The sequence below is a fragment of the Abramis brama genome, assembly GCF_963993115.1.
Source record: "Abramis brama genome assembly, chromosome: 21".
Taxonomy (NCBI): domain Eukaryota; kingdom Metazoa; phylum Chordata; class Actinopteri; order Cypriniformes; family Leuciscidae; genus Abramis; species Abramis brama.
Genome location: NC_139983.1, coordinates 15,355,495 through 15,377,653, shown reverse-complemented (window position 1 = coordinate 15,377,653; position 22,159 = coordinate 15,355,495). Strand labels below are relative to the sequence as shown.

The window sequence follows — 22,159 nt, the reverse complement described above, 5'->3', positions numbered from 1 at the left end:
ATTAAAGGAGGTACCAAGCCATAGAGTAGAGGTTTGAATATAAAAGGCTCTTATTGACCATTACGCAACAAACTAGCAACCACGGTTGAGTTTTTCTTCAGAAAATGTACAAATCAAATCTATTTAATGCATTCTCACACTATGGCAATCGCAAATTCAGTTGCTGTTCAGTATTTCAGGTACGTTCAAGGTCACATAACTTGCCAGTTTTGGCAAAATGACCTTGAACGAGGACAATTCAAGCCTATAATCACTTCTGAGCTGGTAACCGTAAAAGTGCGGCCCTCCCTCGTCTGACCTTGAGAGGGCTACGCTTGTTCGCAATGCTCCTGGGGTTATGACTGCATCTTTACAGTTTTATTATTGTAATTATTAGCTCTAATAGATCAGTCTGACTTCTTGCTTCATTGCCTTCCCGCCTCCCATTCCTCTCTCTCTCTCTCTCTCTCTCTCTCTCTCTCTCTCTCTCTCTCTCTCTCTCTCTCTCTCTCTCTCTCTCTCTCTCTCTCTCTCTCTCTCTCTCTCTCTCTCTCTCTCTCTCTCTCTCTCTCTCTCTCTCTCTCTCTCTCTAAAGCCCCATCCCTCCCTGCTGTATGACAACCGCACTGGCTGCAACATTACGTAATTTCCATCCAGGTCGCGACTGGCTTGCAGAGGTTTAGGGTGTGTGTGTGTTGTGAAGTAAGAAGCATTTGAGACACCACTGCCGTGTGTGTCGGGAACTGGAGATGGACCCGTCACGGCTCGTTGGGCTCAGCGCGGCGGGAGAATAATCCCTCTGCCTCCGTTTCACAATAAAAGTCCTCCCAATTCTCTGGCTTTCTCCTTTTGTCTCTCGTTCACTCCATTATCGTCTCTGTGTGCGAGTGTGTGGATATGTAGATTAGGTGAGGCTTGCGCTCCTAATGTTGTGTAAGAATAATGCGTCTCTGGATGCTCTGTGTCAGGTCAGCGCAAGTCTTTTTAATGAACATCATTCATCTGGCTTTAGCAGGGGTGTTACTTGAGGAGAAAAGGGTAGTTGTGTGTTCTCAAGGAAATCAACAGTACAAAATGAAACCGTAAACACTATGAGATACGAAATGATTAATTACTCTATTAGTAGCAAGGTTTCCATCCACATGTGTTTATGTGAATTTTGTGGTATTGCATAAAAAGTCAGTTTCACTGAGATGCAAGTAATATTTGGAAAATATAAATAAAATAAAAGTAATTTGTTCAGTTTGTGAGTGAACAAATTATATTTTGTCGAGGTGGATACTATTTTTTTTTCAGTTAGAGGCCGTGCGCATAAACTAGAAACACATTCACTGAATACATTAGGTGTGTTTGACGAAGCAGCGCTGCGCGGACCAATCGTTGTATGACATCTGGGGGCCTGAAAACAAACTTTTGAAAACGGGTTTCAAAGTGCAAGTTTTTGAAAACGATTCCGTTAGTCTATAGGTGCGTAGTGTTTCTTTACAAAGTGACATCGCCATCTACTGGCCTGGCATGCAGATTACAGGATTTTTTTCACAGATCCATGTGACCTGGGATGGTTTTGACAACGTCGTCTGTACACCAACAACGTGAAGGAAAAACTTTTCTGTTCGTAGCACATCGTTGTTGTTTAAACGTAAATTCAAACCCTAAATTTGTCCAGATGATTGGCTACTACCTCCAAGGCATCTGCCATTGATCGCTAGCAAACATGAAGTCTGTCACAGTGTTTTGTCTGTGCACCCTTTTTAATTTATACTGCACAAGTAATTTGTTACATTTTACTAAAAATGCAACGCTTGCTTCCTCGGGTGACTGCAAATTTCTATGTAAAAAATAAATAAAAATACGATTAATATTATTTTATTGAAACCTTCTAAGTACTCAGTATTTTTTATATCATTTATTTATTTTATTTATTTTATATTTTATTTTAATTTAATAGTGTTATTAAAATATGTTTTATAATAGCCTACTTATATTTGTTCCTTGTTAATAGTGTAAGATCAAACTTAATATGCCTCAAACTTGAAAACAATGTAAACATCAGAATTAATGAATATATATAAGTTTAAATCAGATTAAAATACCAAACCCAGAAATGAAACTTTGCCACTTCATTTCATAAGTCTACCTCACGCCACTGGGCTGTAGTATCCGATGTACTGTGCCGTGATTGGTTGGCAGTACCCGTCAGACAGAGTCACTGCCAGGGCTTTTAGGGAGAGTCTCCTGCACCGTGAGGTAAACTACAGCATCCCAGAATTCCCCCACCTTCCCTCATATTTATTTATGAGGCCTGGCATGGTCTCACACAAAATCAAAAAGCTGTTACGGGCGGCTCTGGATCCATTTAGATAAGGAATTATTGATATCACAAAGGTGTGAGGAGGAAGAAAGACACTGGTTTTGGTGTCCTCTCAGCTTGCCTTCGCTCTATCTCTTTAATTCACTCTTCTTTAAGCCCGTGAGCAACTGAAATGTTATTCCATGAGATTCTTTCCAGCTAATAGAGCCAGACCTCTGCTTTATGCACTCTTGGCTTACTAGAAAGCCACTGAATTTGTGTATGTATGTATGTATGTATGTATGTATGTATGTATGTATGTATGTACGTACATATATACACACACATACAGCAGTGTACACATTTTTTTAAATGCGAGTAATGTAAATAATTTTTTTTTTAAATGTTACTTTATTACAATTGTCTATTTACATTTACATATTATTAAAATGTATACAATTAGCAATATATGTATAAAATTAGCAATATATTCCCTGCCCCGTAATAGCTATGTACACAACTGTTATTCTAACCTTAATGTATAATAATGTTAATGTATAATACCTCTCTGCCCACAACAAAAGAACAGCTATTATCCTTTTGCATTTTGTGGCTTTCTAGAATGTGTGAACGTTGTGTGTTGGCGAATAGCATTAACCTCCAGCACATTGTAAGGGAGGGTTGGGTAGAGGGACTGAAAAAAGGACAGGGCACTTAGTAGTTCAATTATGCAAATATTTATCAAAAGTAATTATCGCGTTCGGTTGAAAAATTTAGCTAATTACTCAACACTACTTAGTTTTGAGGCCACGGTTGGGGGGGAAGAACGCACACGTGACAATTTGAGCAAGGACTCTGAACCATGAGCCTTCAGGACTGTTTGTTAACAAATAGTAGTATGTGCTGAGATGATTGTGAACATTAATAATAATAGTAGGTGTTTAAATTTAGAGAATGATGCAGAACTCTCTGCCTTGATGCTAGAGTGTTGTGAATGTTGGCTATACAGTGAAGATTTCCATGTCAAAGAAGGCGGAGCCATATAGCACACCTACCTATCACGTAATTGCCACAGAACAATGTAGAGTTGTCAAAAAGTACCGACTTCGGTACCAAGTTGGTACTGGAATGTAAAAAAATGTGACACTTTGAGCGCTGTTAAGCGGAATCGTAAACAGCTCTGATTGCCCATTGTGCTTACACGCTCATCGGATATGTCTGTGATTGGCTACAATGATCAGCGCTTCAAAAACATGTTGTAAATATACATCAGTGACACTCTTCACCGAGCGCTTACACAGATACAGACGGGAGCGTTTGAAGCCTGCTTGTGCTTTCAAACACTCCCGCTCCCGTTTTTTTTTAAAGGGATCATATAATGGTACATGCACTTTTACAAGTTGATTGTACTGAAATGTGTGTTGGCAGTGCCTGTACACAACCATCATAAAATGATAAAAATCCATCCAGTGGTTTTTTTTTAATCTTCTTATATGTTTTCCCCCATCTCAAATCAAGCCGTTCGATTTTGTGACGTCACAAAATCGACGCCCCTCCCACGATTGTTGATTGACAGCAGCGTTTCAACACAGACCCGCCCTCGCTCGTGAGCGAGCTGTCAATCATAGTCTGCGCGGACCGGCGCGGTCATTGTTGATACGCTGGAGCACTGTCTATGAGCAGAATGGCGTCTAAGCGATTGTGGTGTTCTGTTCTTGGATGTAATAAGGAACACAGCAATCATTTTGATGTTCCTAAATCCGAACCGCTGAAGACGCAGTGGCTGAGTTTGTTTTCGAAGGGAATATTCCCCACGATCAACATCAATGCTTTCATGTTTGCACGAATCATTTCACACACCAGACTGCTTTACAAACGACAAACGAGGTCAGTATAAAGCTGTTTTTTCTAAGAAGCTGCTCCTGAAAAAAGGATCGGTACCAACTATTCGTCTTCCTGCTGCACCTCCAGAAGAAGAAGTGAGTGTAACGTTTTATTAACCTTTATATTAATATTTATATTAATCTTTACGACGTTCTCAATATAATTCATAATCCCACGTTTATAATGAACAACGCGTTATGGTTATTGTGTTATTGTGATATGGTGTACGCACAGAACAGAGGGGCGGGGTGAGCAAAGCTCATTATCATTTAAAGACACATGCACTTAAACGGCGTGCTGAAAACAGAGCTGTTTTTGACCAGGTAAAATGAGTGTTTTCTTACAATACTAATGAGAATTTTTAATTAAAGTATATTACAAACTTTTAATTTAGACCCTAAAGAATCATATTAGCTTGTACAAAAATGCCATTATATGACCCCTTTAAAACACCTTCAACCTCTTCCGTGTGCTCTCAAACACTCCTGTGCGTTGATCATTGTAGCCAATCACAGACATATCCAATGAGCGCGTGAACACAATGGCCAATCAGAGGTGTTTACAATTCCGCTCAACAGCGCTCAAAGCGTCACAATTTTAACTCTAGAACAATGATAGTTCAAATGTGTTTGCCAATTTTTTTCTATACAGTTTCGAACTCTTTAAACTCCATCTGAACTTTGGTTTGGCCTGATTTTGTTCAAAATGACGTCACACTAGTTCGTTCGTAGTATATTGCGGCCTTAAAGTCACCATGAAATCAAAATTGACGAATCGTATATCATTTTGGGAATATTGCTGTATTTCTTATATATTATTTATCTGTGCACATAATTTTTTTTTAATTCATGTGCCCTCATAAACTTTTAATCTCTTCTCTGATGACGTGTTCACCGGTGCGTGGGCAGGTCAACCTGGCTGTCACTCATATGACATCACAGGAATAGCAAACCACAAAGATCCAATCAATTCCTGATGGACAAAATCAAGTCCCGGCCTACCTTTTTTTTTCTTGTTCGAGAAGCGGTTTCACTCTGATATATGCATCACAGTAGGGAACTATCGCAACTTCAGTATCAGTGATTATTAATAGTGATTCATATCTTTGCAAATTACATTAATTCATATTACCGTTTTCATGAATTATCATCCTTATCTTATTTCAAAGTGTAAAATAGGGACTGGCAGATTTCCTTGATGGATGATTAGGTCTAAAAGATGCTGAAAGTTCTTCCATATGCTGGTTAAACCAAGGAAGGCCCTGCCACTCATTAACCAAAATAGACTCAATTAACCTTTTGTGAGACAGACAGTGGGGCTGTACAAGAGATGTTGGGCACATTTGTTATCTACCACACCACCCCGGTTCTCTACTTTGGGAAAGACTGACGAATCGATCTGAGGTTTCCACTAGTTTTCTTCCATCTGCTAGAGAAATGCTCTTTAAGCTGTCATTGATATAAAAACACCTCACCTTCATAAATATCCTCTCACCCGCACAGGTTCATGTTGAATCCAGAGATAGGATCTCTCTGTAAGACCCTTCCACAATATTTAGTGTCACTGTTTGGTCACATCATCACTTTTTTCTGCAGCGGAGCATGCAATATAATCTCTAATCGACACATAGCTTCTTGTCAAATCCCTCCTCAGTTGAGCAATCGTGCCATCTGAGCTACGAGATGAAGTTCTTAACCGCTCTGTCAGCCCTGGTATAAATAGATCCCATCTCTGCTCTCCCATTTCTTTTCCTCCTCACCTAATATTCTTTTGCAAACTTCCTGAACCATTAGCTCAGCTGTGCCCTTGAGGAGGACAGGGTTTTGTTTAAAGTATCCCCCCGTAGTATTATATTTAAGCAAACTGTTAATTTATTTTCAGTTTATATATTCTTATTAGTAATGTTGAATTACTAATTACTAATGTTGAGTGTGTATGTGAAGTTTTAGCTCAAAATACCCCACAGATATTTTTTGTAGCATGTTAAATTTGTCACTTTTTGAGGGTGATCAAAAACGCACTGTTTTTTTGTGTGTCCCTTTAAATGCAAATGAGCTGCTGCTCCCGGCACAGAGGGCGGAGCTTCAAGAGCTCATGTGTTAGCATCTTCGATTACCTCACACAGACACGCACTGAAAATTTCAACAACTTTTAGCCTTTTATGTTCAAACCGGAGTCGGAGAAAGATGGAGAGACTCAAGAAGAAGTGACAACATGTAGAATGCAACAGCACATTTCTGAATGGTTAGTTGATGGATTTATGTAGCTGATGTAGGAGTTAACTATTTTCTAGTCATTGATTAGCATGTTCTGTCTTGATAATGTATAAATCTAGTTCCTGGGGGCGGGGTTTATGTAAATTTTAGGGTTAGTGATGTCAGTAACCCGTGAAGAAGCTCATTGTTGTCCCTACCAGTCGTTTGTTGTAGTCCTTAAAAAGCGATTTCTATGAAAGAAAATATCCCTCTTTGCTTTGAACTTTGAGCGCCGTAACTTTGCAGATGTTGTTTATGCTCAAACAGCAGCATTACACACTAACTAAAGTTAAAAAAGTGAAATCATAATTCAATTTCAAATCAATAAATACATTTCCCCTCTTACTTGCTTATAAGCAGGTCCCTCAGAATGGGGATCATCATATTTGAGGGTTCTTGTGTACAAACTCCTGTATTGGATGGGAATCCTGTCAGAGTCCACTATGCAACTGAAGCCTCATTTGGACCATGTAACTTCATTCATCTTCAGCCAGGTTATGAGTCTCTGATCTACTCAGTGAACTCTCTGGCCTGTAGATCTGCTGGGTGTCCTGTAGAGAAAAGACTGGGCTCATGGGGCAGGGATCCATTACAGGAGACCATTAAACAACAGATGGCAGGCGAGTCCCAACCTAGGAGTGGCCTGTGAGTGTGTGCGCTCTGTGGAAAGGGGGTGTATCTCTTGGAGAGCGCCACCGCTGCTGCCTCATTCTCAATGACACGATGGCCAGTGGAGCATGTAAATGTGCATCATTTCTTGTAATGATGTGCTGGATGTGTGGCATCATACGGGGCGTGCCTCAGCAGCCCCACTGTTCCCATCCTGCCAGCACAACCCCAACACCCACCCTGCCCCATTACTCTTTCACTACACTTCTTTCTTTCTTTCTTTCTTTCTTTCTTTCTTTCTTTCTTTCTTTCTTTCTTTCTTTCTTTCTTTCTTTCTTTCTTTCCGGTTTGTTTGTTCTTTTGTACATTGTTCTTTCGCTCTAATGTTGTTCTTTCATTCTTTTCCTTCCTTCCTTCATTTTCTTTTCCTTTCCTTCTTCCTTCTTCCTTCTTCCTTCACCTTTCCTTTCAATTCCTTTCCTTTCTTTCCATCCCTCTTTCCTTTGTTTTTCTATCTTTCATTCTTTCTTTCCCTTGTTCAGTTCTCTTTCTTTTGTTATTTTTTTTCTTTTTCTTTTATTTGTTTATTTTTCTTTTGTTTGCTCTTCTCTTCTCTTCTCTTAGATCTTTCATTTTTTAATTGTTCTTTCATTCTTTTCCTTCCTTCCTTCCTTCCTTCCTTCCTTTCAATCCATTATTCCCTCATTCCTTTCTATCAATTCTTCCCTCCTTCCTTTCCATCCATTCTTCCCTCCTTCATTTGTTTTTCTATCCTTCGTTCATTTTTTCTTTCCTTTGTTCTGTTCTTTTTCCTTTAGTTAATTTGTTTATTTTTCTTTTGTTCAAGTCTTTTTCTTTCTTTCTTTCTTTCTTTCTTTCTTTCTTTCTTTCTTTAGACATTTTTCTAAAGATTTAAAAACTTGACAACATAATTAAATTAAAAATAAATGATATATCTTGTCTATGTTTTAAATCCTCCATAAGGTTTCTTCATTTTTAAGTGCATTACTGTAAATGCAAATTTTTGGTTGTTTTTCCATACTGAGGGTTGAGTCACGATTTGATCCATAACTCTTAGAACACCCAATGAATCCACAGAATGATGAAAAAACAGTTATACTTAGCATGAGGGTCTGAGAAAAGAGCATGTGGTCTTTTTGGCATTGGTTTATAATAGTAAAGAAGCATGTGGGTGGCTGGACATCTTTGGCGTTGGTGATTTGTTGGACCCTGTAAATATCCAGACTCAGCCCTCTTTGCTTCAGTGGTTTGCCACCCTCGCAGAATGCAGGCTGTCCCAGTGCTTCCTGTATCCATATGTGCTGTTCTCTACAATCACATGTTACTCCCTGCCATTCCATGCCAAACCCTTTACTCTAACACCAACACTCTGGCCCAAGACCAAGCTTTGTTTTCCAAAAATAATGATAAACGAAGTTATCATTGAGTTATGTTTGTTTGTTTTTGTATTTTTTTGTTTTTTTATTTTTTTATTGGTTTATGTTTTTGTGTGTGTATTTCCCCCTTTGCAAAACATGTTTGAATTATGATGAAATAATATCAATGAATTTATGTAGTTGTGTATATATACGTGGGTGTCAGTGCAGAAATAATAGACTTCACTCTTTTAATAACCACTGTGGCAAATTTACTGAGTAATTCTAAATTATAACTTCAGTTTGTGAGTCTTTTTGACAGATTTGTTAAAGAACTGTCTCTCACTTTTCGTTTGTAAATCAGACTATGGGGCATGTAGTATATTGTTGTGTACAGCAAGATGTTGTCTGTTTAACATCTTTGTATTATTTTTGCAGTATGCAGTCTTTTTATCTCATTTCTTTAATTTTAGACTTGTTTTCTTGTGGTGTGCCGCTATAGATGTAGCAGACATGCTGCTCAGCCACTTAATGTGTAGAAAACACTGCATCCATGTAGCCAATATAGTACATAGATGTGCCTTTTAATTTTAAAGTGAACAGCCAAGTTTACTTGGAGGCTGCAAGAATTTTTTTTATAAGTCAGTCATAAAAAATGAGAAACGAAACGGAACTGTAGCATTTGTGGTGGCATATGTGGTCCTACAGTGTGAATCTGGAGTGTGCCGTAGAAATGACTCCACAATCTGTCCGCTCGGCTCTGAAGAGAAGACCCTACTGCACTGCTCTGTGGTGCATCTCTAAGACTGTTCCTCACTCTCTGTGAAAACAAACACAGAAACAACTTTTTCAGACTTTCATCATGAACGTTTGTGCAGTTTGTTTGAGTAAATAGGACACATTTTATACTTTAAAATTGTATAAGTAGCAGTGACTGAGTTGTTTATTTGGCCTTTTTTGTACTTAACTCAAAGGAGTTTTTTGTAGAAATGTTTTATAATTTAAGCACATTCTCAACTAGTTCTCAACTAGTTTGGCCAAGGTACCCACATTTTCCCATGATCATTAGGGCCGGTTCACACAGAACGAGATGCAGGTCAGTGGAATGAAAAATAGCGCAAGGTCCAGAAATGTTTTTTTTTTTAAAGTTTAACATATTTTAACTTGAGCGATGCGTTTTTAGAATGCAGTGTAATGCGCAAGATGCTGCAAAAGACGTGAGCGCAATGGTTTTATAAATACAGTTTGCCAATAAGAATTATAATACATTTGATTTTTTTTTTTTTTTTAAACCAAGCAAATTTGTTTTACAAAAATGGTTGACACTCACACAAGTACCGTCCCACTTTACTTAACATACACATAAATTGTAAGAATACAACTAATGCTGATGAATAAGCAGTAGGCCTATAAGGTAAGGCTTTGGATGTAGTCCCAAACTAGTTTTTGTTAATACAATAAAGTTGGTTGGTATGAGCCACCACAGTCATTTAAAAATATACAAAATAACACCAAGTGAAAATAAAGTGGCTTTTTGGGGTTATGGAAACAAAAGTTATCATGGTGAATACACAATACTAACGTGAACTGTAATGAGACAAATGGAAACTGCTCCTGATGAACAGAATGAACATCATACATGTATGCAAATCTTTCCCAGCTAGCACACAACGTACTGGTTACGTAATTTATTGGTACTTTTTGGGAATTTCATGACTTGACTAATTGACAACATAACTACGATGTTGCATTCTCGTAATTTCTTTCGCACTTTGTTTATAATGAAGTGATATACATCGTGTGCCGCTGGATTTGCGCAAGCAATCGAAGACTGAGCTTTATGAGCTCAGTCTAACGGCTGACAGGACAGGAAAGTTGTTTTTTCTGAGGTGACACTTTTATTTTTGTAGCAAGTTACAAAAATAACGTTTTATGAATGTATAGTCTGACAACAGGTGTGTTCGACTTGAAGCAGCGCTGCGCAGATCTATCGGTTTATGACATCAAAGTACCACGAGAGAAATTCTCTGATCTCTCTCGTGGTACTTTGATGTTGTACTTTGATGTCATACTCTGATCGGTCTGCGCAGTGCCGCTTCAATTCAATCACACTTATTGGCTGCGTCCGAAAACTTAGGCAGCTGACTTGCAGGGAATGACTTTGTAGGCAGCGTTTGCGCACGGAGATACCTCACGAAACTGGTGGTGGTCGACCGATATATATCGCCAAGGCCGTTATATCGGCCAATATTTGTCATTTTTTAAATATCGGCATCGGCCGATAAGTTTTTCTGTTTGGCCGATGTGTTGGAAGCGGGACTTGTATTTTGACGGCGCTCCAGACTTATATTTTGACGGGCGGCGCTGAGAACACCAGCGCCTGATCACACAGCGCTCACTCACATTCTCCATCTTCATTAGTTTATGTATGTCAGTCATATATCTAATACTTTGTTAGACAGAACTGGTAAACAAAGAAAGTAAATGGTATGCGAAAAAGTAAAGCATTTGCTTTTATATTATTTGTAACAGAAAAAGCAAACATTCAGGCTAAAATACTTTCTCATTTACCCGTCAACATTCAGCAAATGCGCATCTGCATCATTTAAACAAATATCTGAATATCTAATAGACATTTAATTTCACAAACCTTGCAGATTTAATCGAATCCAGCTGTGATATCTTGTGAAGTGTGCATTTGTAGCCTGCATAAACGTGTTACTGCGAGTGACGGTCGGTCCGTGCGAAGTGAGTGAATGCGAACAAAAGATCAGCTTCACAGGAGACGCGATCGAAAAACTAGATGTGCTATATGTAATATTAACGTTACTTTGTCTTTATTTGAAAAAATATGATTACCAGTGCGCACGAAATTACCAGATTACTGAGTGCCCTGTTACAGTGTTTACTTCCTTTTTATTCACATATTCATATATATTTTTAAACAATTACTTTATTTGTGAAAAAAAAAAAAAATCTGTAATAGGATTGCAGATTCAAGAAGTTGCCATCAAAAGTATAAGCATGTTTATTTTAAAGATTTGTTTTCTAATTTATTTCTAATTTATTAAATATTGATTATATAAAATATATCGACATCAGCCATCAAAAAAGCAATATTGGTCGACCACTATAAACTGGACGCAATTTTGGACAGACTTCTGAGGCAGTGTTTAATGAACTACAGCAAAATAGAGAGAGGTTTGGTGATAACTAAGCAAATATTTAATTACTGCAATAGTAATTTCTCGCTAGAAACTACATCAGAATTGGAAAACTTTGGTCAAAAACGTACATTTACACACAAACTGACCACCAACTGCAAATTTCAGATGCCATCTTTATTTATTTTTTTAGCTCACTCAGTTCAAAGCAGTTCATATGTAAATGTACGTTCCCTTTCGTCCTGGGAACTCTGTGTCGTCGGGGGAGTTCCCTGACGAATTGGGATCACGCTAGGGAGACCAATTGCCTACGAGTGAATTAAAACGAGCCAATGAATATTGGCATGCAGGATTTGCATTCCGCAGCCCGCCTACCAGCGCGGGTATAAAAGGCGGAAGCAACGCATGCATAGTGCTTTTAGCTTCGGAGCCGACCGATTGTGTCCTCTCTGAGTGAATGAGCTTTAAGATTGTATCTATCTTACGCTCTACGAGTCTGCTGTTTCGGGAAGGGATCTCTCTGTGTTGGCGTGACGGCGTTTCAGCGACCGCGCGATTTCCTGTGTCTACACACTGTTAATTCAAAAGCTGTTTTCACAGCTGGTAAATGGTTGAGTGCGCACAGCGGGCTTGCAGTTTCCCCGCTGTGTTGCCGCGTTGGGTCCCTGTGTGCTTCAGCACAATAAAGAGAGTACTTTCTTCCTGAAAGAGCAACACGAGTGAAGATCGCGTCCTTTTCAGGATGACGTTTCACTCGTGTGTTTCTGGATGCGATCGTTTCCTGTCCTCATTTGACGGCCACGTTCATTGTTTCACATGCCTAATCAGTGTGTGAGACTACGTTCGTGGGTGGTTCATGTTCTCTCAGGAGTGCATGACCACGTCGGCACGTTGTTCGTCTCCCCTTTTTAAAGGCTCGAGCCGCTCAGCGTGCCGTGTGCCGTCGAGCGCCGGTTGACAGCACGGGTTGTCACGGCAACCCAGCGCGCGTCATTCGGCGCTCAAGATGCGCGGTCAAGATCAAGACTCGTGTGCCTCTATGAGGTGAGTCCCTTTGCTTATTTCCCGATCTAGTTTCTCTTCTGGTGCACCAGAGGAGGGCTACTTTGGCGAATAACATTGGTGATCTGAGGGTTACAGTGAGCACGAACCACTCACTCCTCTAGCGCATCGCAAACATGCTGAGACTGTGTTCGTGGGTGGTTTGTGCTCTCTGCATGAGAGCATGACCACGTCGGCACGTTGTTCGTCCTGCCTGAGGGCTTGAACGTTCAGCGTGCCGTGTGTCATCGAGGCGATGGCCACGTTCACTGTCTTGCATGCCTGGTTGACGGCCATGATCGCTGTTTCACATGCCTAATCAGTGTGTTGAGACTGCGTTCATGGGTGGTTCATGTTCTCTCATGAGTGCATGACCACGTCGGCACGTCTATTCGTCTCCCCTTTCTCGTAAAGGCTTGAGCCGCTCAGCGTGCCGTGTGCCGTCGAGGCTTTGAATGGGATTTTGGTCCTTCTCATGAGGGACCAAGCATTTCATTCGGGGCCCCAGGGGAGGACAGATGTCGATCGCTACATCGGAGAGAGGGCTGTTATACTCTGAAAATGATGCTGAGTTCCTACTTTAATGGTGTGTTCTCGTGCTGAAGATTCAGACTTGACAGCCACACTTCCTGGGTCTAAAGTGCCTGGATGCGTGTGAAAAATTTTGGCAGTATGGAAGCATTTTGGTGCCAATATGGCAAGCCAAACATGCCTATATCTGCAGAAGTTTTTCCTCTCTCACTACCCCTGCACATTCAGTGCACGTGGGTAGTTCTGATTCGGGGTGGAGCTGTGCTTAGTGACTGACCGTGATTAGTCACAGCGCTGGCCCTTGGTCAGACGATGTCCACACTGGTGGTCCAGAAGCGCTTCAAAACCAGCCCGCTCGGAGTTCGTTTCCCCCCAGCAAAGGGAAGGGAAACGACCCTGAGAGGAGTGACCCGGAGTATGTGATGTCTGCTCTTCTGGAGTTCGTGTCATCACCACTCCTTCCCCCGGGGGAGGGCCAGGTGGAGAATTTAATTTCTGTTCCGCCGCTGGTCATCCAGTCAGCGGTACCCAAAGTTTGAGCAGTCCACTTCCTCTGAGTCACTCATGGGCCCCAGTGCTCAGATGACAGTGAGGGCTACGGCCTTGTCACTCTCGTCTCTCGCTGGGTGAGGAGGTGGAAACCAGGACTCGATGCCCCCGGGCCTCGCTTCTCGTTTCCCCTCACGGTCGAGTCTGGCAGACCAGTAAGACCAGTCTTCTCCGTCCGAGAGGGTCAGAATGGCAGTGCGCGCCGCCCACGAACGGCGCCACTCCCGTTCCCCTCTCCCCAGCTCGCGGATAGCAGTGACGCAGCCTCGGCTGCGTCGCTCCTGTCTGCAGCTGGGCCCGGAGGCGCAGAGACCAGGTCACGTGGAGTCAGGGCCTCGTTCCTCGTCTCTCCCCCTCCCCTCGCCACTGGGCAGCCCGCAGCAGAGGGCCTTCTCTGCCGTCTGCCCACAGGTGGAAGCAGGTTGGTGTCAAGTTAAAACGCCCAGACCCGCTCTCGGTCGCTACAATGCCACCAGAGCCGGGTCCCTGTCTTCCACCTCGCTGCCCCTCCCCGCGGAGACATGCTCGACCCTCCGGTACGCCGGTGGTTCGGGTGGGTTTGTTGAGACTGTATCTGGAAGCCTGGCTAGCGCTTCCGGGTCCGTCCCGATGGCTCATCCGCACCATTCGGTTCGGCTATGCAATTCAGTTTGCACGCTGGCCTCCCAAGTTCAGGGGCGTCCACTTCACCCGTCTGAGGTCAGTGGGTGCCCCTGTCTTGTGGGAAGAGATCGATGTCCTGCTGGCGAAGGACGCGATCGAGCCGGTCCCTCCTGCCGAGATGAGGTTTGGGCTTTACAGCCCCTACTTCATTGTACCCAAGAAAGGCGGTGGGTTACAGCCAATCCTGGACCTGCGAGTTTTGAATCGGACCCTGCACAAACTCCCGTTCAAAATGCTCAAGCAGAAGCGCATTTTCGAATGCATCCGTCCCTAGGATTGGTTTGCAGATCGACCTGAAGGACGCGTACTTTCACGTCTCGATTCTTCCTCGACACAGACCGTTTCTACGGTTTGCTTTTGAGGGTCGAGCATGTCAGTACAAAGTCCTACCCTTCCGGCTGGCCCTGTCGCCCAGTGTCTTCACGAAAGTCACGGAGACTTTCATTGTTCCCATGAGAGAACAAGGCGTTCGCATTCTCAACTATCTCGACGACTGGCTCATTCTAGCTCACTCGCGAGGTGTTATGCGATCACAGGGACATGGTGCTTCGGCACCTCAGCCGGTTGGGGCTTCAGGTCAGCTGGGATAAGAGCAAACTCTGCCCCGTGCAGAGGATCTCTTATCTCGGTATGGAACTGGACTCGGTCGCCTGGACTGCGCGCCTCACGGAGGAACGCGTCCAGTCAGTGCTCACCTGCCTCAGGTTCCTTTGAGGCAAGACAGCGGTTCCACTGAAACAATTTCAGAGGCTCCTGGGGCATATGGCAGCCGCAGTAACGCCGCTCGGCCTGTTACATATGAGACCGCTTTAGCACTGGCTTCACGATCGAGTCCCGAGGTGGGCATGGCAGAGCGGCACGTTCCGGGTCAAAGTGACCCCGCACTGTCGCCAAACCTTCTCCCCGTGGCCGGATCCTGCGTTACTTTGGGCCGGAGTGCCCTTAGTCCAGGTTTCCAGGCATGCTGTGGTTTTCACAGATGCCTCTGCCATGGGGTGGGGGGCCACGTACAAAGGGCATGCAGTCTCGGGTCTGTGGACGGGGCTCCAGCTGCATTGGCACATCAACTGCCTAGAGTTGCAAGCAGTACGCCTAGCCTTGTGTCACCCCAAGGGTTTTCTCAGACACAAGCATGTACTGGTCCGTACGGACAGCACTGCGACCGTTGCGTACATCAACCATCAAGGTGGTCTACGCTCCCGTCGCATGTCGCGACTCGCCTCCCACCTCCTCCTATGGAGTCAGAAGCATCTGAGGTCGCTTCATGCCGTTCATGTTCCAGGGGAGCTCAACCGTGTGACAGACGAGCTCTCACGGCTGCCTCCCCTGCCAGGAGAATGGTGACTCCATCCCCAGGCGGTCCAGCTGATTTGGAGTGTCTTCGGAATCGCACAGGTAGACCTGTTTGCCTCTCCAGACACGACCCATTGCCAGTGGTTTTACTCCCTGACCGAGGGGACCCTCGGCACGGACGCCCTGGCTCACAGCTGGCCCCGGGACCTACGCAAGTATGCGTTTTCCCCAGTGAGCCTTCTTGCACAGACCCTGTGCAAGGTCAGGGAGGACGAGGATCAGGTCCTTCTAGTGGCGCCGTATTGGCCCACCAGGACTTGGTTCACGGAACTCATGCTCCTCGCGACAGCTCCTCCTTGGCCGATTCCTCTGAGGAAGGACCTCCTTTCTCAGAGACGGGGCACTCTATGGCACCCGCGTCCAGACCTCTGGAAACTCCATGTCTGGTCCCTGGACGGGACGCGGAGGTTCTAGATGGCCTGCCACAGGCAGTGGTAGACACCATCACTTCCGCTAGAGCCCCTCTACGAGGCGCCTCTATGCGTTGAAGTGGAACCTGTTCGTCGAATGGTGTTCCTCCCGTCAGGAGGACCCCCGAACTTGCCCGATCAGAGTCGTACTTTCCTTCCTGCAAGATGGATTGGAACAAAGGCTGTCTCCCTCCACCCTCAAATTGTATGTCGCTGCAATAGCAGCGCATCACGATGCAGTAGAAGGTAAGTCTTGGGGAAGCACGACCTGATCATCAGATTCCTTATGGGTGCTAGGAGGTTAAATCCACCTCGTGTTTTGCACTCTGTACCCTCTTGGGACCTAGCTCTGGTTCTTAGAGCTCTTCAAAGTCCTCCCTTTGAGCCCTTGTCAACAGTTGAGTTGAATATCCTGTCCATTAAGACAGCACTCCTGTTGGCATTGGCTTCTTTCAAGAGGGTCGGGGATCTGCAGGCTTTTTCGGTCGACGAATCGTGCCTAGAGTTCGGGCCGGGCCTTTCTCATGTTGTATTGAGACCCTGGCTCGGATATGTGCCCAAGGTTCCTACCACTCCCTTCACGGATCAGGTAGTGAACCTGCAAGCGCTGCCCCAGGAGGAGGCAGACCCAGCCCTAGCTTTTCTCTGTCCCGTCCGCGCCCTGCGGGTTTATATTGACAGAACGCAAAGCTTCAGGACCTCAGATCAGCTCTTTGTCTGTTACGGAGGCCAGCAGAAGGGGAAGGCTGTCTCCAAGCAGAGGTTAGCTCACTGGTTAGTGGATGCTATCACCCGAGCGTATGAGTCTCTGGGTGAGCCTTGTCCTCCCAGGTTGCGCGCTCACTCTACTAGAGGTGTTGCCGCTTCCTGGGCTTTGGCTCAAGGCGCCTTGCTGACAGACATCTGTAGAGCTGCGGGCTGGGCGACACCGAACACGTTCGTTAGATTCTATAGCCTACGTGTTGAACCTGTTTCTTCCCGAGTACTCGCTACGGCCAGTGGTGCGAGGGAATAGGTTGTGTCGGCTTGCTACGCCACTCCGCGCCTCGGCCGGATACGTGCGTCTTTTGCTCCGTATGGCGCCCTACGTCGGTGAGCCTTGTGAGTTCCTCCATCACCCCTCCGGTGCCAGGCGTGGCGGACCGCCTGGTGCCAGGTCTGCTACCTCTAGTAGGAGTTGCTAGTAGACTGGGTCTTTTTTCCAGTGGTCTCTACGGTGACCCATGATGCCACGTGCAGTTCAGCCGTGGCTTCCCCTTGACAGACTCGTTCTGTCGTCCCTGTTGAGTACGCTCCCACTTCCCTCGGATTGAGACTACCTCAGGGACTCCCATATGTTTCACTACCCCAATGGGTTAGTACATATGTGTATTCCAGGCCTTCCTCAGGCAGGCAAAGGCTTCCGCAGCGTCGGGGGTTAGGGCACGCTTTCCCAGTGTTATCCAAAATCCACTGTGCGGGTCTTGCGGAACAGCAGTGTGATTCCCTAGCTAGCTCCCGCAACTTATTACAAGAAACTGCTGCAGGGTAGCTTAGCTGGGCGCTGGAAGGGGCCAGCACCATGGCGTTTTATTAGGGATCCCAATTTGTCAGGGAACTCCCCCGACGACACGTTGGAATTCCCAGGACGAAAGGGAATGTCTCGGTTACGTATGTAACCCTCCTCAGCGAAAAGCACTATGCATGCGTTGCTTCCGCCTTTTATACCCGCGCTGGTAGGCGGGCTGCGGAATGCAAATCCTGCATGCCAATATTCATTGGCTCGTTTTAATTCACTCATAGGCAATTGGTCTCCCTAGCGTGATCCCAATTCGTCAGGGAACTCCCCCGAACTGAGGGAACGAGGGTTACATACGTAGTTCTAGCGAGAAATTACTATTGTAGTAATTAAATATTTGCTTAGTTATCACTAAAGCTCTCTCTATTTTGCCTTAGTTCATTAAACCGTTACGCTGCCCCAGAAGTCTGTCTGAAATCAGTTTTGTGAGGTACTTTCGTGAGTGTGCCTACAAAGTCATTGCTTGATAAGGCAGCGAGGCAACAAGTCAGCTGCCTACGTTTTTGGACGCAGCCATTGTTTTTTTGACTGCACACTCAAAACGGTCTTGCGGCACAACAGTTGAGAAACACTGGGCTAATTCACATAATCTTATTTCAATTGGTCTTTTTCATATCACAAAACTGTCTTTGACTGCTGACATTTATAAAAATGAAATGAATAACACATCAATCACATGAAAGAGAGTGCAAAAAACGGAAGCAAAAACCATCTCTTGTTGCTTCTGATAGGGCACCACAAAAATGGGAAAATAGATTTTTTTTTTTTTTAAAGATGATAAAAATGAATAAAGCAGTGGTGCGTTAGTTCAAAAGCTGATAAATACCCTCTGGGTTTCTCCTCTAGCACGATAAGAGATTAAAATATTACCATAAACACTGCATTATCTCACTCACCAGAGTTTTTCTCCCATACGCCCCACAGCAGAATGTTATCTCTCCATTTCCTCAGCATGAATATCTGCTCCATTAGCAAGCCATTCATCCACCCAACACACTGCTCTGAATAGGACCATAACACTGCTAAAAGTGATTGGATATCTTTTTCTTGTGAGACTGGTCTGATGCCAAACCAGTCGACTGTTGAAAGTTGTTCCCTATTACTGTTTTTTTTTGCATTAGCTTCAATGATTGTAATGGTACGCGTGCGAGAACGTTTTAAAGGCTTTTGTCTGTCTACAAAGTCATATTACGTGGAATCATGCCGTCTTTTATCGTAAATGCGTTTCATATGAGCGCCACAATGCATTTTACGAAACAAAACAAAACAAAATAAAAATAGTGCAGGAAAGCAGCATTAAAAAATAGAACAGGTCTTGGTTATAATGTGTAATTGCAGAGGAGAATTCACATTTGTGAACACTTGATTTGTAGCCTTAACTAGCTAAGCAACTTTGTCACTTTTACAAGCAGAACCTTACAAAAACATTGACATATATACATAGAAGACCTGCAAGACTATGCATAACTTTAACATTGTTGAATTGTTTTATAACTGTGTTAAAGTTATTATCTTGTCATTAGGGATTTTTTTTTATACATTTATTCATTTAATGTTTTATTTATTTTGGTTTTTAATTGAGTAGGTAGTAGTTTGATTCTAATGAAGTATTGCTTTTGAGTTGTTGTTTTTTTCTGATGAAACCTTTTATTCTGATGTAAACCTTTCATATTCTTTGAGGATACACTTTCAGTAAATATCCAGGAAATTAGTTTTGCTTGTAAATTGGGGAACTCCTTTGATATACAATTATATCTTATCTTTAAATTAAATTTTGTCTGAGTGCCAGTGATTCCTTGAGCCTTTGGGCAGACTTTTGGATCTCAATGTCAAAAAGTGTAGAATAAATGTCTAGTGTCCATTTCTCACTTCTCTACAGGTAAAAACATTTTAAATTAATATTCATGAAAATCATGTACTTTGCCCTCATTTTGTTCAAAACCTATATGACATCTTCTGTGGAATTATTTCAGATATTCAAATATTTAAGGATTTTGGTAAATAATAACATACATTTTATTCTGTTTAACACTAAAATCTGTCAGATCACTTGAAATAGTTATAATGTATAAAGTTCTATATACTATATGATACTTTATGGTACTATTTTGATACTTTTATAGTGCTATTTTGTCCTTTTTGAAGCCGGAAATCTCCAGTAACCATTCATTGTAGATACAAATTGAAAATGTCTCCCTTTGTGTGCCACTTAAAAAAAAGTCATGCTGATTGGAATTACATAAGGGTGATTTAAATGATTGCAGAATGCACATCTTTGGGTGAACTATATGGAAGTAAAATAATGTCAAATGTTTTTGAAATAAAAAGCCTGTTGAATTGCACTACTTGAAAAAAATAGGCATTGCATTAACCATGCTTGCATTTTAATGCATTGTATTTTTAGGGCTTGCATTTTTATGGGCTGAAATTCAGCATGGTTGAATATTTAAGCTTTGAATATTTCAATTAAAAACATTTCAAACACCTTTTCATTATTAAAAATTCAATAATCCATATTCACCTTTCATATTTCACTTCCAAAATATTCAAACTGTTTAAAAATACAACCTATAATATTCAACAGGCAATTTTCTGTCCATTTTATTTCGTTTGCAAATTCGCTTCCACAAATTCAGTGGTTCAAATTCGACAGTAAATTCAACATTGACGTCCAGGAACTGCAGGAAAAGCAATAGATTACCGAGCATACTCTCCATCTGCTGTTAGTCGACCTCACCATCAGATGGTGCAAAAGTGCGTGTTGTTGACGAAGACCAGCAAAATTAGAGCAAGTCATTCATTCATAAAACTCATTTACAGCAATGTAAGTGTATTTGTGATTATTATGACGGCTGTTTTATGTTAAATTCAGTGCCTTCACGGTTACTTTTCCTGTGTAGCCTACATGCATCTTTCTCTACTGTGAACGAGATTATAATGTTATTCCCCCGATGCGGATGTACAGATCCAATGTTACATTTGAGGTTGACATATATTTCTCTTGGTTGTTTAGTTGCTTTAACTTTATATTGTGGCGATGTGCTGCATGCAGGCTATTAGGGTTTCCCTCAATACTTCTGGACATATACAATGCTTAACGTAGATTAATGGACTACAGTGATGTAAAAGACCAAACTCGCAGGCAAGCAGATGGACTCAGAATAACGCGCAAAGCTGAGCGTTTCCCAGTGATAGACTGGCATAAAGATGGCTTGATGTTGGACATTCGCACATTTAGGGACCGTCTCTAAAGTGTATACGACTTTGGTATACACATTTCTAACTCCGATAGCATTTGAATAGAACGACTTACAGTCATAAAACCAACTGTAAAGTGTTCATGTAGTGTCAGGCATAATGCGCACCCTTTGGATTTTTTATATTTATTCAAATAAATTTAAGTTTGCTATTGAAGTTAGAAACATGTATGCCAATGTTGTATGCAACTTTAGAGACGGTCCCTAAATGTAGTCATTTAGCAGACGCTTTTATCCAAAGTGATTTACAGTTAAATTAACAATAGGACAACAATATGCAAGTGCTATGACAGTTTAAGCTAATGCAATACACGTAGGCATACTATATATAGTATATCAGTATATGTATATCACCAGTATATCACGAAACGCTCAGCATGAAACTTTGCGCGTCAAGTTCATTTTCTGAGTCCATGCTTGCCTGTAGCCTATAGCCTACAGCCTACTTCCCCAATAAGGTGCAAGATTGATCTTTCATATCACTGTATTAGTACATTAAGCTACGTTAAGCGTTTTGTCCCAACTGAAGGGGAATCCTTGAGTATGAGGTATTGAGGGAAACCGATTATAATCCTGTTCATGGTAGAGAAAGCTGATGACATGTAGAATACACAGGGAAATTAACAATGAAGTTATTGAATGAAACATAAACACACAGCTTTTGTGTGTTTATCATCTTTTCCGCACATACTGACACAGATAATCATTTCCATTTTATGAATGAATGTCTTCGTCAACAACAAGCGCTTTTGCACCATCTGATGGTGAGGTCGACTAACAGCAGATGGAGAGTATGCTCGGTAATCTATTGCTTTTCCTGCAGTTCCTGGACGTCAATGTTGAATTTACTGTCGAATTTGAACCACTGAATTTGTGGAAGCGAATTTTGCAAAGCGAAATAAAATGGCCCGAAAATTGCCTGTTGAATATTATTGGTTGTATTTTTAAACAGTTTGAATATTTTGGAAGTGAAATATGAAAGGTGAATATGGATTATTTAATTTTTAATAATGAAAAGGTGTTTGAAATGTTTTTAATTGAAATATTCACAGCTTAAATATTCAACCATGTTGAATTTCAGCCCATAAAAATGCAAGCCCTAAAAATACAATGCATTAAAATGCAAGCATGGTTAATGCAATGCCTATTTTTTTTTTTCAAGTAGTGCAATTCAATAGGCTTTTTATTTAAAAAACATTTGACATTATTTTACTTCCATAGAACTATTCCTTTTTGACAC

The 22,159-nt window shown here is 42.4% G+C and overlaps 1 protein-coding gene across 4 annotated transcripts in view; it reads left to right on the top strand.

Moving 5' to 3' along the window:
* Nucleotides 1-22,159, top strand: part of adck1 (aarF domain containing kinase 1) — a 127,450-nt gene that overhangs the window by 37,807 nt on the left and 67,484 nt on the right. The gene's annotated exons all lie outside the window — the stretch shown is intronic.